At 27.7% G+C, this 15,107-nt stretch overlaps 1 protein-coding gene across 3 annotated transcripts in view; it reads left to right on the top strand.

The window, feature by feature from the left end:
• LOC127241288 (phosphatidylinositol-3-phosphatase myotubularin-1) overlaps positions 1-15,107 on the top strand; it is a 50,149-nt gene that overhangs the window by 15,188 nt on the left and 19,854 nt on the right. The gene's annotated exons all lie outside the window — the stretch shown is intronic.

Genomic DNA, 15,107 nt, shown 5'->3' with positions numbered 1-15,107 from the left:
TGGATCATGAATGGTCTTGATATCAAGAATGACAAAACTATACCGAGCACTAAATGCATTTTGTGTGTGTGTGTGTTGACACAATACTCAATTTCTTCCAAGTACTTAAATTCTTTGTATGGTTTCTCAGATATACAGGGTTCGTGATTTGCAACTTATTACGATTCTTTCCAGCACAAAAGAAATGGCAACTGCAGCATGTTTCCATCCTTCAAGTGGTGGAGGCTTCGCGTATGGAACTAATGTACATGAAAAAAACTTTTTTACTTTTGTTGATGTTGTTGTTGTTATCTTATGTTTTACTCGTACATCTAATCTGGCCATTATTTTCATATAAATAATGTTAGGATGGAAATGTGCGTTTTATGAAATGGGATGGCTCTCGAAATGATGAACCAGAGGAGGTTCATGAAGTCAGATTGGAGGTCAGAAAGAATTATTCTTGCTATTATTATTCATTCCTTTTGTATATACCCTCCCTAGCTTATCGATGAATTGGTCATTGAATCCCAAATTAAAATAAGTCAATGCATGAAATCATGAATCCATTAGGCATTGTTGTTTAATCCATGTGTTTGTCCTGCCCTATTTTTGTGTATTTACTTTTGATTGCTTAAATGGCCTTATGCTTATTGGTTAAAGGTTTAGAGATTTGCTCGATCACAAGGGAAGGGTGGCCAGCATATTAACAGAGCATATTATTGATTGAGGTTTGTATAATTCCAAATTTTCTTAAATCGATATCTTTTGGTGTTTGTGCATGCATATATTCAGACTTTTGATCTAGCTTTTGTTGCCCTTTCAAATTCATCTTAGCTTTACTTTAATTTTCTGAGTTCCAAATGCCTAGCTAGCATCTCATGCAAAAAATCCATTTTTTGTTTCTTGTTGTTTATATTCCGCTTTACACACACATCTAATATGACCATTGTTTTTTTTATCTAAATAATGTTAGGATAGAAAGGTGCGGATTCTCAAATGAGATAGGCTCTCAAAATGATGAATACGATGAGGATTTCTGAAGTCATATTGAAGGTTAGAAAGCATATCTACGTACATACATATACATTCAGACGTACATACATACATACATACATAAATACATACTTACGTATAAGCTCGATGTTTACACATTTTTTGCTGCCATATATAATAATGTCATTTCTTTTATATATATGGATTGATTCAAGAAGGTACAGGTTATTCTGTATCAAATATTATGACACAAATAGCTAATATATTAAGTTGGTCAAATAAGCTAATTGAATCACCAATCTCTTCCGAAAGCCATTCGTACAATGTATCACCACGTCGAATTTGCCCCGTAGCAAGACTTTGTCGAAAATGCCTAAGCATTTCTTTACTTTTACAAATTCTCACACACACAGCACTCCTTGAAAATGTCTCGAGCTTGTTCGTGTTTTTCGAAGAACGCTACCGCTGCGGCCAAGGCCGTCCCTGGGCCCGGGCGAAAGGGGTGCCCGCCCAGGGCCCAATCTAAATTAGGGCCCATTATTTAATTATGTTATATATATAACTTATTTGACATTAATTAATTAATAGAAAAGCATGGCTTGGTGGTTAAGTTTTTATCTAACATTCAAAATTTAAAAATATTTTTTTACGCATTAAAAAAGAATTAGACAAAGTTAATATTAATAGTATTATTGATATTTTGCATATAAAAATATTAGAAAATTTATTTTATTTAATTATTTATATTTTATTATAAATAAAAACTATATTATTTATACATATTTAGGGGCCCCTAATTTTTGTTTTAAAATTGTTAATGTTAATACTATTATTGATATTTTATCTAAAAATTCTAAAAAAATTATTTTATTTAATAATTTATATTCTATTATAGGTAAAGAAAACATCGGAGTAGATCATTTATATATATTTAGGGGTTTTTAATTTTTGTTTTAATTATTTTTTTTTGCACTAAAAAGATAATAAATATTAGACAATTATTATTATTATTATTATTATTATTATTATTATTATTAGACAAAATTATCAATAACTCCTTTAATTATACTTTAAAAATTGCATGAAACCCCTTATACTTTAAAAAATGTTTCATGAAACTCATTTATATATATATATGTTTTTTTTTATGATGAGAAGATGACTTTTCATTTATATTTTTTGCATGGCGAGGGTTTCAGATAGCGTTTGTTAAAATATAAGGGAGCGTTACGCAATTTGTAAAGTATGTGAAAATTTATACTAAGGGGGTATATTCAATTGAGATTTTAATGGATTTTTTTGGATTTTAAAAAGTTTATGGATTTATGTGGATTTAGAAAATCCACAGAGTCTACGTTGAGTTTGATGGATTTTAGTAATTGATTTAGATGGATTTCTACGGATTTGATTGAATTCATTATGGATTTATATGAATTTTGTAGGATTGTAAAATAATTTTTTTAATATATAGTAATTATATAAATTTATATCAAACAACAAATTTTATAAATATAATAAATAATTATTAATAAGATAATATTTAATATTAATAAATAATATATAAGTATTAATAAATAATATATATGTAAAAAGGTTATATTAAAATAAATAAATAAATAATATATAATTTTTGAAAAAAATATTAAAATAAATAAATAAATATAAATTAATGGTTCAACAAAAAATATATATTTAAATATCTATTTCACCGTTATCGTAATGATAATATAGTGTATTCGATAATTGAAAAGAAAAGACGACAGTAATATAATAATATTTTTTAAAATTATATTTATAATATTAAAATGTATATTTAAAAAGAAATCATAATAATTTGCTAATATTTAAATTATTATTTTTATTAAAAATTATAATATTAGTAATAAATATTATCATATTATTGATCACATATACAACAACAACAACAACAATAATAATAATAACAATAATAATAATAATAATAATAATAATAATAATAATAATTTTAATAATCCATGAAAATCTGTGATGGTAAGGAGATATTCTGTTCTATACAAAAGTCTATATTGAATACCTCAGGATTTTAAAAGACTTTTAAAAGTCTGGACTGAATACCTCTAGATTTTAAAAGACTTTTAAAAGTCTTGATTGAATAAACCCAGATTTTGAAAGTCCAACAAAATCCTACAAAATCTATATTGAATACATCCCCTAAGTTTCGAAATTAAATTTATGCTAGAAAAATTGTTTTTTTTTTTTTATATTTTATTATAGGTAAAAAATATTATATATATATATATTTAAGGGCCCTGACTTTTATTTCGCCCCGTGCCCTTCGAAAGTCAGAAACGGCCCTGGCCGCGGCAACAACATCGGCAACGCGCATACGACCATTTGTTGATTAACTGCCAAATTCGGTATGTAGAATCAGATGCCATGAATCTTTGGCCGGAAGATAGTGCAATGTTTGTACAATTGTACCATCCTTCTTGCGACTATGTCGAAATACTCTCGTAACGCTTCTACGATAGCGTCGCTGTCCAAGAGATCTCCTTCAAGGATTTTAAATGTGATTAGAAAATCCTTTATATCCTCGGCACACATGTCCGAAAAATAGATCTCACTGCAGTCGCCAATGTTGTCGCTTTTGTTCTTGTTTGAACAGATTGCGACAACCGACAGCTCGGGGATTGTCGCAACCTTTATATAACATCTGAGAACGACCATGCTCAAGAGCCGCCGACGCTCCTCGTGACGACATTCGGTATAGCATCGTAAGATTCAAAGAATGAGTAAGTCCGACTAGATAACGAAGCTATAGCATACAGTGTGATTGGTTTTGACCTGTTATTAAAAATAAAGAAATAGATCGAGATTTTATTAACTAAATCGATTAGAAACTTTAAACTTGGTAGGCTCTGCCCCAAAACTACTCGAAAATACAAAATCGACACAATACACACTATAAACGCGACAAACACAAACAAACCGGTCCGAAACCCACGAAACACGACGAAAAACAAAGCAGACAGCTAAACAGTGGACAGAAAAAAGGAACTACACAAACCGATCACAAAATCTCGAATCGAACCCCTTACAGTTCAAAAACAAGAAGGGTGGCTGAAAGCAACACCTATTCTCCACAAAATTCTGGAGAAAATGGCTCGCCGGAAGTCGATTTTAGTGAGAAGTTGGAGAGAAAGCGGGAGAAGAGAGAGAGAGATGAATTATGTGTGACGAAGCATCTCTCCCCACAAATATATATGTAGATTAAAAAGAGATGGACGGCCACGATCTCAACCCTAAATAGACGGTTGAGATCTAGTCTAATAAAAAGGATGCGGATTGGGTCGGGGTGACGGGTCACAAATAGGAGCGGGTCACAGGCCAAGGTCAAGTGGGTCGCGGATCATGGGCCAGTGCCGAAGTTTGAATAGGCTGCTAATTAAAGTGTGTGTGTCTTATTTGGGGTGGATTTTATATGTGGTTCAGAGAGAAGCACATATAAGATCAGGTAAGGCAAAGATCCAACTGCTCAAAGAGAAATCCTCAATCCAACAGCCAGCAGTCAGTCTTGCATTAGACCGGTTCACTCATTCACTCTCATAGATTGCGATTCTTCTCTCTACAGAAAATCCTCTCTGCTTGACACCTTCCGGTCGATCTTCCCTTGAGTTTCCGGTGGCGTTGTCCGGCGAAGCTGTGGATTTGACTTGTGCTTTTGATGTTCAGCCTGTTCCGAGGTTGTTCTTCGGTTTGCCTTCTCGATTCTTGCCTTATTTGTTGTTCGTGGTGTATTTGTTTGTCCGCGATGAAATTAGGCTTAGAATGTTGATGTTTCCTTAGATTGGGTTTCGATTCGCTCATTTGTTGTGTTCCCGTGGATGTCGTTTGCAGTTTGGGTCTAGGTCGTGTGCGATAGTTGACTTTGGTTTATATACTTTGGGTAAACTGAGTCCGAACATTTTTGCCTTTGATATATAAAAGATTCTTTAGGTTTTTTTAGATTTATATTTTTCGTGTAAATATCAAACTTGTCGATCCTAGATTTAGCATAACATGACCGATACCGAAGGTATACACAGGAAATATATTGATTCCTCGGTGTTTTATTTCTCGTGTTTTCCAAATCGAATTTGGCAGGAGAGTCAGACACTCAGGGTTCCCCTCATTTCTCGCGTTTCATGCTTATTGTGCTAAAATCACAATATATAATGCTACATAGAGTTATATAATGTATGAGACTATCTATTGCATTATTTGTTGTATGAGTTATATACTGTATTGTGATGTATAATCTCCTTATTGGGTTGCAATCAAAATATATTATATTATACTCCCTCCGTTTCGGAAAAAATGAGCCATTTGGTTATGGGCACGGTATTTTAGGTAAATTAGATGAGTAAGTTATCAATAATAAGTTATGATTTTATTTTATTATTTTTTATAGGAGTAGTGTTGTTGGTATTTTAAATATTTTTATTATTATATTTCAATATACTATATGCAATATGTATATCATTTTGTAGATAGTAAAATTTTATATAATACAAATAAATAAAAAAATATTTATTTATTTATGATTAACTTAAAATTAATTTTATAGAAAAATGAGAAGTTTTAAATATAGATAAAAATATTCGTTTATTGAATACATATAGAAATAAAGAGGTTTTGAATGGTCGTCGTAAAAAGTTATAAATTTAATTAAATTAATTTATATTTATTAAATATATTTAAAATATAAAAAAATAAAATAGGTCATTTTTACTAAAAATAGAAATTGATCTTTGAAGATTTCAAAATATATATTATATATTATATTAAAATATATTGTTAGGCTTATATTATTTTCTTTATAAATACAATACCCAAAAAGTAGAGAGGAAACATTAGACGCAATGGTAAGGTTTTAAGAAAGTTTAATACAAATTCTATTCTCCGAAAGCTTATGTCCATAATTTTCTATTTACACTGAAAAAATAATTATGTATAGTCATAAACTCATAATTAGGAAAAAAAGAAAAATTCTTAAAAATATATTTATTCTTTTTACAAAATATCTTATTAAATTATTATTTAAACTTTCAATCTAAAAAATTCAATCTCCAAAAAAAAAAAAAATAACCTTTTATTTTTTAAATCTTTATAGTTTATAGGAAATTAAAATGATCTATTTCTATATTAAAATTAACTATAAGTAATTCTACATAATTGACCATTATAATAAAAAATGTCTGGTTTACATTCAACAGTTTATCAATTACGTATTATTATACTCTCCCCGTCTTATTGGAAGGGTGACATTTGCTTTTTGCACGTAAATTTTTGAATATTAGTATTATATTTAATTTTAGTAAAAATGACAAAAATACCCATATTACTATAGTGTAATATAAAAGTAATGACATTTGTGTAATATATTGTAAGTTGAAATGGTATTTATTATGTTAGGTAGGTAGTACAATTACTAAATTAGGAAATGGTAACCTTGTTTTAGGACGGATGAAAATAGAAAATGGTAACTTTTCAATGAGACGGAGGGAGTAATTTTAATTATAAATATAAATATTTTAATTATATTTGATCATATACTTATTCTTTAACAAAAGACCTTTTTTAATTATATTTGGTAATGAATATAATGGGATAGAGATGACAATGAGTCGAGTTCAGTCAGTCTGTCGAGATTCGATCCAAATACATAGTGTTGGACCCGAGATTCAAACTGGATCCAACTATACCCGGATCCGACTATACATGGATCCAACTCGAACAATACCCTATAAAACCTAATGGACCTGACAAATATGCGGAAAGCTTTTATAATTCTTAAATTTTTCATATATATCATTGATATATTATTAATATATTGATTTGGTCCAAGTCGGGTAGAGTCCAATCCTAGGCCCAGACCAGATAAGAGTACACAATACCTGATCCATACCCGAATAATTGCATCCGACCCCCAAATAAACGGGTTGAGTCTCGGATCTATTCGAACTCGGGGGCCCCTTATTTAATTTTTTTTATATACAACTAATATTTTTAAAAATTATTTATCTAATTATTTACTTTTTTTTAGAGTTTATTTGGTATTTTTATCAATAAAGGGGCGATTATTAGTAGGAGCACAATGAGCTATAGCTCAGGGCCCAATTTTAAGAGAGGGCATATATTTTAAAATATTAATATATTATTATTAGATATATTAAATTTCAAATTAAATATTAAATTTTAAATTATATTTTTTCTTCTCCATAATTATCTAAATTAATTTTAATTCTAAAATTATTTTTAAAACCCTAATCCCAAATTTAATCGTCGCGTTCACAATCCCCTCATTCTTCTTCTTTTCTCCCTTGGTTCAGCGACATAGACAGACTAATCCCCCTCCCCCTCCCTCTTCTTTTTCTTTTCTCCATCGGTTCAGCGATATAGACATACACACAATCCCCGTCTCTCTCATTTTTTTCTCCCTCGATTCAGCGACATAGATAGACAGACAATTCACCTCCATCTCATTCTTCTTTTCTCCTTCGGTTCAGCGACATAGACAGACAAACAGGCGACACCGTGCCTTTTTTTTTTTTTTTTTTCTGGTATGAATTCATTTAATAATTTTAATTCTCTCATCTATTAATTCTAATACAATATTTTTATTATTTTTTCAATTCAATTTTTTTGGATAAATTGTTGGATTACGGTTTATGGATTGCAGGATATGATTTATATGTGGAGTTAGAAGTTGCTACAAGAGTGTTTACCTAAGAAAAAATTTGATACTCTGGATATTATAAACTTTTTGAAATTTATTGATTGTTTTCCCAATACAATTGTTGCCTATAGGATATTGTTAACCATCCTTGCAACAACCGAAAGAAGTTTTTTAAAATTAAAGTTGCTTAAGACTTAATTCTATGTTCCAAGAAAGGCTAAACGGTCTGCCTTTAGTAGCAATTGAAAATGAAATTTTGGACAAAAGTAAATTATGAAGATTTGATTGACGGATTTGCTTCAAAAATGCACGAAGTACTTTAAATTTTATAATTTATTTTTATTATGTTATTTTCTAAATTCATTTTTTTTTTGTGCGGTCGGAATCCTCTTTTGATAAATATATCAAGTTTGCTATATAATTTTTTGGAAAGTTTGTTTAAATTTGGTTTGTTCCGGCTTCTTTTTAACTTAGTTATATTATATTATATAAATTTTTGTGCAGAGATTTTGTAACCAAAGATACATTTAGGGTTTGTTATTATTATTGGATTATTATCTTTATAATACCTAATTTTATTTTTTTTTACTGATGATACATTTTGTGCGTAGCAGCTTTTATTAATATATAATTAAAATAATTTTTACTTTTATGGAATTAATTATTATATTTATCGATGATATTATTTTGAAAATTCATTTATTTACATATTTATAGGGTCTACATATTATTTTTGCTCAAGACCCTCAAAAAGTCCGAGACGGCTCTAAATAAAAATATACTATTCTACTTCATAAAATATCATATTAAAATAAATTTAAATAAAAAAATGTCCCCTAAAGAAGGAAAAACAGAATTTTCAGATCTTTACAAGTTAGTTATCTTATTTCAATTGAAGAAAAAAAAAGTAAGTTTGTAAATCATTTGTGTTGGATGGAAGCAGGAATTGGAGGAGTTTTCCTAACACAGTGCTACATGGCGTGAGAGGATGCAGATAATTTCGTTTAAAGGTTTCATATAAAATTCTACTGTTCATCCAAATTTTTTTCCAAAAAAAAATCAAATTAAACACTTATTTTTTATATTATATTAAAAATTAATTATTTTTATATTATGAAATAATTGTAAAAAATATTTTTGTTGAATTATAAATATATATATCAAATAATTTTAACCAAGAAGTGAAAATAATAATAAATATAACCTACAATATGATTATATTGAAAACATAGTCGTGAACATGGCCTAAAACATGGTTGTGTTGAGAACAGGGTCGTGAACATGGCCTAGACATGGCTGTGTTGAGAACATTGGCAGAAACATGATTGTGTTCAGAACACGGACATAAACAGGGCCGTGTTCAGAAGTGCAGGGTAATCAACATAGCCGTATTGGCTGCCTAGGACGCCCAGTCACCTTCTGAGTCATCCACCACGACCGTGTTCAAGCCAACACGGCCATGTTTAGTCCCAGTCAACCATCTTGGGACTAAAATTGATAAATTTTTGTTTGAGTGGGACCAAAATTAATAAAAAATTTTGAATGGAACCAAAATTGATAATTATGATATTGAATTGGACCAAAAATGATTTTTTCTCTATATAAATTTATTTTTTAAAATTATATTTAATTTGAAATTCGGGCTGGGCCAGACACAGCTCGATGTTGATTGGCCCGGACGCGGCCCTATTCATACTCGTGCCAGGCCAGACACGGCCCGAAATTTTTCGGGCCTGTTTGTTTAGACCCAAGCACAGTTTTTTTTCGTGCCGAGTTCAAGTCGAATTTTCAGGTCGTGCTTAATTTTGCCACCTCTAATTGATATTGTGTATTCATATTTTAAAAAAATAAAAATTGTTGCTTTTATTTATTTCAGTTTAATTTATATTCAAATGAGAATGATGTGTCTCTACAATATGAATATGAAAGTAAGAAATTATTATATTTATATTATTTTATTCAATTTATTATCTTATATTTTTTCTATTAGTTTTTACTCTATTAGTTTATTGATATCGTAAAATTTGTGTTATTCTTTGATAGAATATATTCATTTTGTTAGGGGTGGGAAAAAAGTCGAACCGAACTACTGAATTGAACCGAATTTTTGGTTTACCAAGCAAATTCGATTGAATACAAATACTGCATATTTGATATTTGTTCGTTCGATTTTTGATTTTTTTTTTCAACAAAAACTAATTTCATAGTTGTTATCATAAATATTATAATCTATATTATAAAAAATAATATAAACATAATATTTAAGAAAGATAACATTAAATTAATTATTTTAATTTTTTTAACCATATTTATATAATAGATCATACTAATAATAACAATATTAGTGGTAATCCAAGGGTTACATCGTGATCAAATATTCAAACTACTAAAGGGAATGTGTCTAAAATCCATATGTTAAAAAACAGTTACAATGGTAACCCAACCAAAATTACTTGTAGATCCAAAACTTTAGTTCAATGGGACAACTAAGTTGTAATTGTTCGGCACGAACACTTGATCTCCATTCCCTGAAAAGATACGAGTGTTATGAAGTGTAAAGTGGTGAGGTTGAGTCATTGACTCTTAATAATCCTAAAAAGAGAGTTGGATACTTTAAGATAGGATTACCTATATAAGTGTGAAGTGAGGGCCGTTTCAAATAAAATACTTATCAATCCAAATAGGTGATCCATGGCCGAAACAGATTAAAACGTAAGAATAAAATGAGGCTGAAATAGGGACATGTCAATATTATCGACTAAGATGCACACCAAGGTGGAATAGTTCAATAGATCGTGTCAACTAGACCACCAGTGCAGACAATAATATTGAGTAAAGAAGATTCAAAGCCACAAGCTACCTATCATGACATGTCAATGTCTCTAGAACTAAGTTGTGTCTTGTCCTAATATGAGGAGCATTTCCACTCATATGAGATATTATTGGATAATCGGTTAATCGGTTATTTATTTAATCGATGCAATTTAATTTATAAATTAAATTCATAAATTTTGAAACTGAATATTCAGTGAGTTGAAATGCATATGGACTATATAATGATTATAAGATATATTCATGCTGATAGGCCATAGGTGCGCATCGCTCACCCGAGCCAGATAATATGGTTTTGGGTTTGTGCTTGGATTCTGGTTTGGTAAATAAATGAATTAATATAATCCATGAACTCCAGAGTATAATAGAGATGACAAATATTTTTTGTCAATTTTGAAACCCAAGAGAATAAAAGTATAGCCCTAATATAATTGCATGAACATGCATGATCATAAGTTAAACACATTAATTATAATATGTGAAAAAAAAAATAGAATTGAAGTACGTGCAAGCATGACTTTGCATGCTATTGTCATGCATGTATTAAATATAAATGCATTTAATGCATTTGTTATTGAATACTCCCCCTCCCTTAATAATTTATTTATTTTTCTATTTTAGTACGTCTTATAACAAAATATTCATTTTTTTAATAACTGTATTTTCTACTAACATTAGAAATACCCTATCACTTACAATATATTATCAAAATGTCATTACATTTGTATCACACAATACTAATAAGGTTATTTTAATCTTTTCTACTTTATTAACACCATAATATAATACTAATATTTTTAAAACTCCGTGCAAAAAATAAACGGATAGATAGATAAAGGACGGAGAGAGTATATTTTATGCACTTTGCAAGCATGCAATTACATGCATTTAATTGATTTGAATGAGAATGCATTTTGCAATCGTGCTAGGCCGTTCATCTGTTTGAAATATAAAATTGATGGTGCCGTTATGATTTTGAATTTAATTTCCCCTCATGAGCATGCCTATAAAAGGCCAAGTCGAAGCCCATTTCAAAAACACATCTAAATCCATTCTTAATTTCTCTCCTCTCCAATATATATATTCTTGTTTCCGGCGGTTTCTCCAATGAGATTCTGATCAATATTCTAGAGATTTTCCTTCTTTTCAAGCCTCCCGACACGGCATTAGTTCACCTCATTTTAGTTAGTCAGATCCGAAATATTGGGATGCCATCTAATTCGAAGACGAACATCGTTTTATCTTTGGGAATGTTGCGCCACGAATCAGAGGCACTATTGGGGCATATTCATGTTTACAAAGTGAGGTTCTACCTTACTCGACGTGATTATTGAATTTAATTCGATAAAGAAAAAATTGTGATTATCGAAATAAATAAATTGATTATCGAATTTATTTCGATAAAATAATTGATTATCAAATTTAAATTTGATAAATTGGTTATCGAATTTATTTTGATAAAGTTGTTATGATATAGAATTTATTTCGATAATTTTATTCTTGCAATGTAATTTTATTTTTATATTTCTAACATGTATATATATATATATGATTTGATTCCATATGTTAATAGGAAAATTGCCGTTGGGCAGGAAGAGAGAAATTAATATGAGAAAAAAAAATTCGTTTGCAACTTGATAAAATTTGATAATTTCGGGGATGTATTCAATTAAAATATGGGTATATTTAATCTATACTTTTAAAATAGAAAGATATTCAATTCAAACTTTTAAAAGTTTTTTAAAATCCAAAGGTATTCAATTAATAATTTTAAAATTTAAAAGTATTCAACAATAAATAAACTTTTAAAATTTATGAATTTATTATTATTATTATTATTATTGTTGTTGTTGTTGTTGATGATGATGATGATGATGATATATAAGTGATAAATATTATAATACATATGTATTATTATTATTTTTCTTTTTTATTATTGAATATATTATATTATGGTAAAATTAACTAAATGTACATATTTTTTTTTTCATTGAAGCGGGTTATATTTATTTACTTTTTAATGTTTTATTTCATTTCTTTTTGCAAAAATTGTAAATTCAATTTTATTTTTGGTATGTCTATTTGTAAATATTTTGAAAGAATTTTTTTTTAGGTATAAAAAATTGTATAGTTAATATAAAAATAATGAATGTTATGATATATTAGGTTTTTATCGATATATTAATTTTTTATGTAAAAAATTATATAAATAAGAATAATAATAATAACTAATAAACAATATAAAAATAAATTGATATATTGAATGATAATATAATAAAAATTATAAAATAAAAAATATTAATATACAAAATACTATATGTTATACTATTTCTACATCATTAATAATTATATATTATTTATCAATATTAACTATATTTTATAAAAATATAATAATATATAAAAACTTTAATTATAAATATATTATATTTATAAAATTTATGTTTACATAATTTTATATAATTATATAAATTAATAAAAAGAATTATTTTACAATTTTACAAAATCCATATAAATTAATAGAAAATTTAATTAAGATGGTGTATTCAATTAAGATTTTATAGGATTCTATTAGACTTTTTAAAATTTGGGTGTATTCAATCTAAACTTTTATAAATTTTTTAAAATGCAGAGGTATTCAATTCAGACTTTTAACGACAAGGAATTTTGACCAAAATATCAAATGAAAGTAGATCCGTTTAAGAACCAGGAACTATCAAGAACCCGGCCCATGAGAGTAGCTGGTAAATTAAAATTGGAACTGGCGCTGATTCAAAATCGTGGTGTGATGTGTATTAAGTTTTTTAAAATCCGGAGGCATTTAATTCATACTTTTAAAATCTTTTAAAATCTAGTTGTATTCAATAATCCATATACTTTAAAAGTCTATGGATTTTATTAAATTTTAAAGGAAAATTATGTATAAATTGTATAGTATGAAATATTTCATGATAAATAAAGATTTTGATGAATTCCTAAAATTTATTATTATTATTATTATTATTATTATTATTATTATAAGTGATAAATATTATGATAATAATTATTAATATTATTATATTGTCTTAATAAAATATTAATAATTTCAAAAATTAAAATATAATAGGAAATTATTAGCAATTTTTTTGGAAATATATATTTTTAACTAAAATTTTAAATTAATTATTTTTGCATAAAAAATATCCAAATAAATTTAATTTATATATATAGATGATTTGAACCCGAATTACTTTAAATCTATTTTATCCCATTGCTATTTCACATTAAATTTATTAAAGTAATAATACATATACAAATAATAAAATTATGCTAAAGTGCTAATCTATTAAAACAAATTAATATATTGAAGAATAATAATATAATAAAAATTTAAAAAAAATTAATATATAAAAATAGTATTCCCTCCTTCCCAAATAATATGCAATATTTGCTTTGACACAGATTTTTAGATGGATAATATTAAGTAAGATAATTTAAAAATTAGATGATGTGATAGAGAGGAAAATGTATATTTTATTTTATTTATTAGGGTGATGTGATGGGATAAAATGTGCGGTAGAGAGTATAATTAATTATTTCTTTTTTTTTTTATTAAATATTTTGAAAATGTTACAGGGTGTTTGAGACCGAGGGAATATTATGTTATAATTATTATATATCACTAATTATTATATATAATATATAATGGATTAGGAAATGAAGATGACGAGAATAAAAATAAAAATAATTTTATATTTTTTTCAACTATATTACATTTTTGTATTTCTATTTAATCATTTGAATATTTTTTTATCTACAAATGTGTATAATATAAATTATAAAAATCAATAAAAAAATTATTTTACAATCCTATGAAATCTATACAAATCCATAAACAATCCAAATAAATCTATAAAAATCTATTTAAATCAATACATCAAATCCATCCAAATCTGCATAAACTTGGTAGAATTTCTAAATCCACAAAAATCCATGGATTTTTTAAAATCCAACCAAATCTTGCAAAATTTTAAGAAATTTGTGACTTTCTAAATCCATAAATTTTTTAAAATAAAAAAAAAATTCAAAAACTTTCAAATAAATACACCCAAAGAATAGTCTCAAATATTAAATTAGATTATATTAGGTATGTATTTTAATATTAGAATGGATATTTTAGAATCTACACTTGCTATCCTAAACAAACTAACCAAAAAAACTGCGTTTAAATCCAACTAATAATGTTTATCTAAATTAATTCGGGATCATTAACTATATATATATATATAGATTCATTGAATTGACTTTCATGTAGAATTTGGGCAATTTTTTTTTTTATAATTTATTTTTTTTGATATTGTGGGAACGTGCAGCCACTACCGAGAGTGCGCACTTAGTTTTTATGGCAGAACAACTCCATCGTGCATTAGTTCCGTCTGATCTTGTAGAGCTCATTCTCATGCGACTTCCCGTCGAGTCTCTCCTCCGATTTAAATCCGTCTCCAAGTCATGGAATGATACGATCTCCAGCCGGGAATTCGCCCTTGCGCATCTCCACCAATCCAAGAATAATCCATCGTCGTCGTCACATCGAAACATGTTTCTTTCCCAGTCCCTTCGTAATAAA

This window comes from Andrographis paniculata, unplaced genomic scaffold, assembly GCF_009805555.1.
Source record: "Andrographis paniculata isolate CXL003 unplaced genomic scaffold, ASM980555v1 Contig82END, whole genome shotgun sequence".
Taxonomy (NCBI): domain Eukaryota; kingdom Viridiplantae; phylum Streptophyta; class Magnoliopsida; order Lamiales; family Acanthaceae; genus Andrographis; species Andrographis paniculata.
Note: the sequence above shows the minus strand (reverse complement) of the source record. Positions and strands in the feature narration are given on the sequence as shown.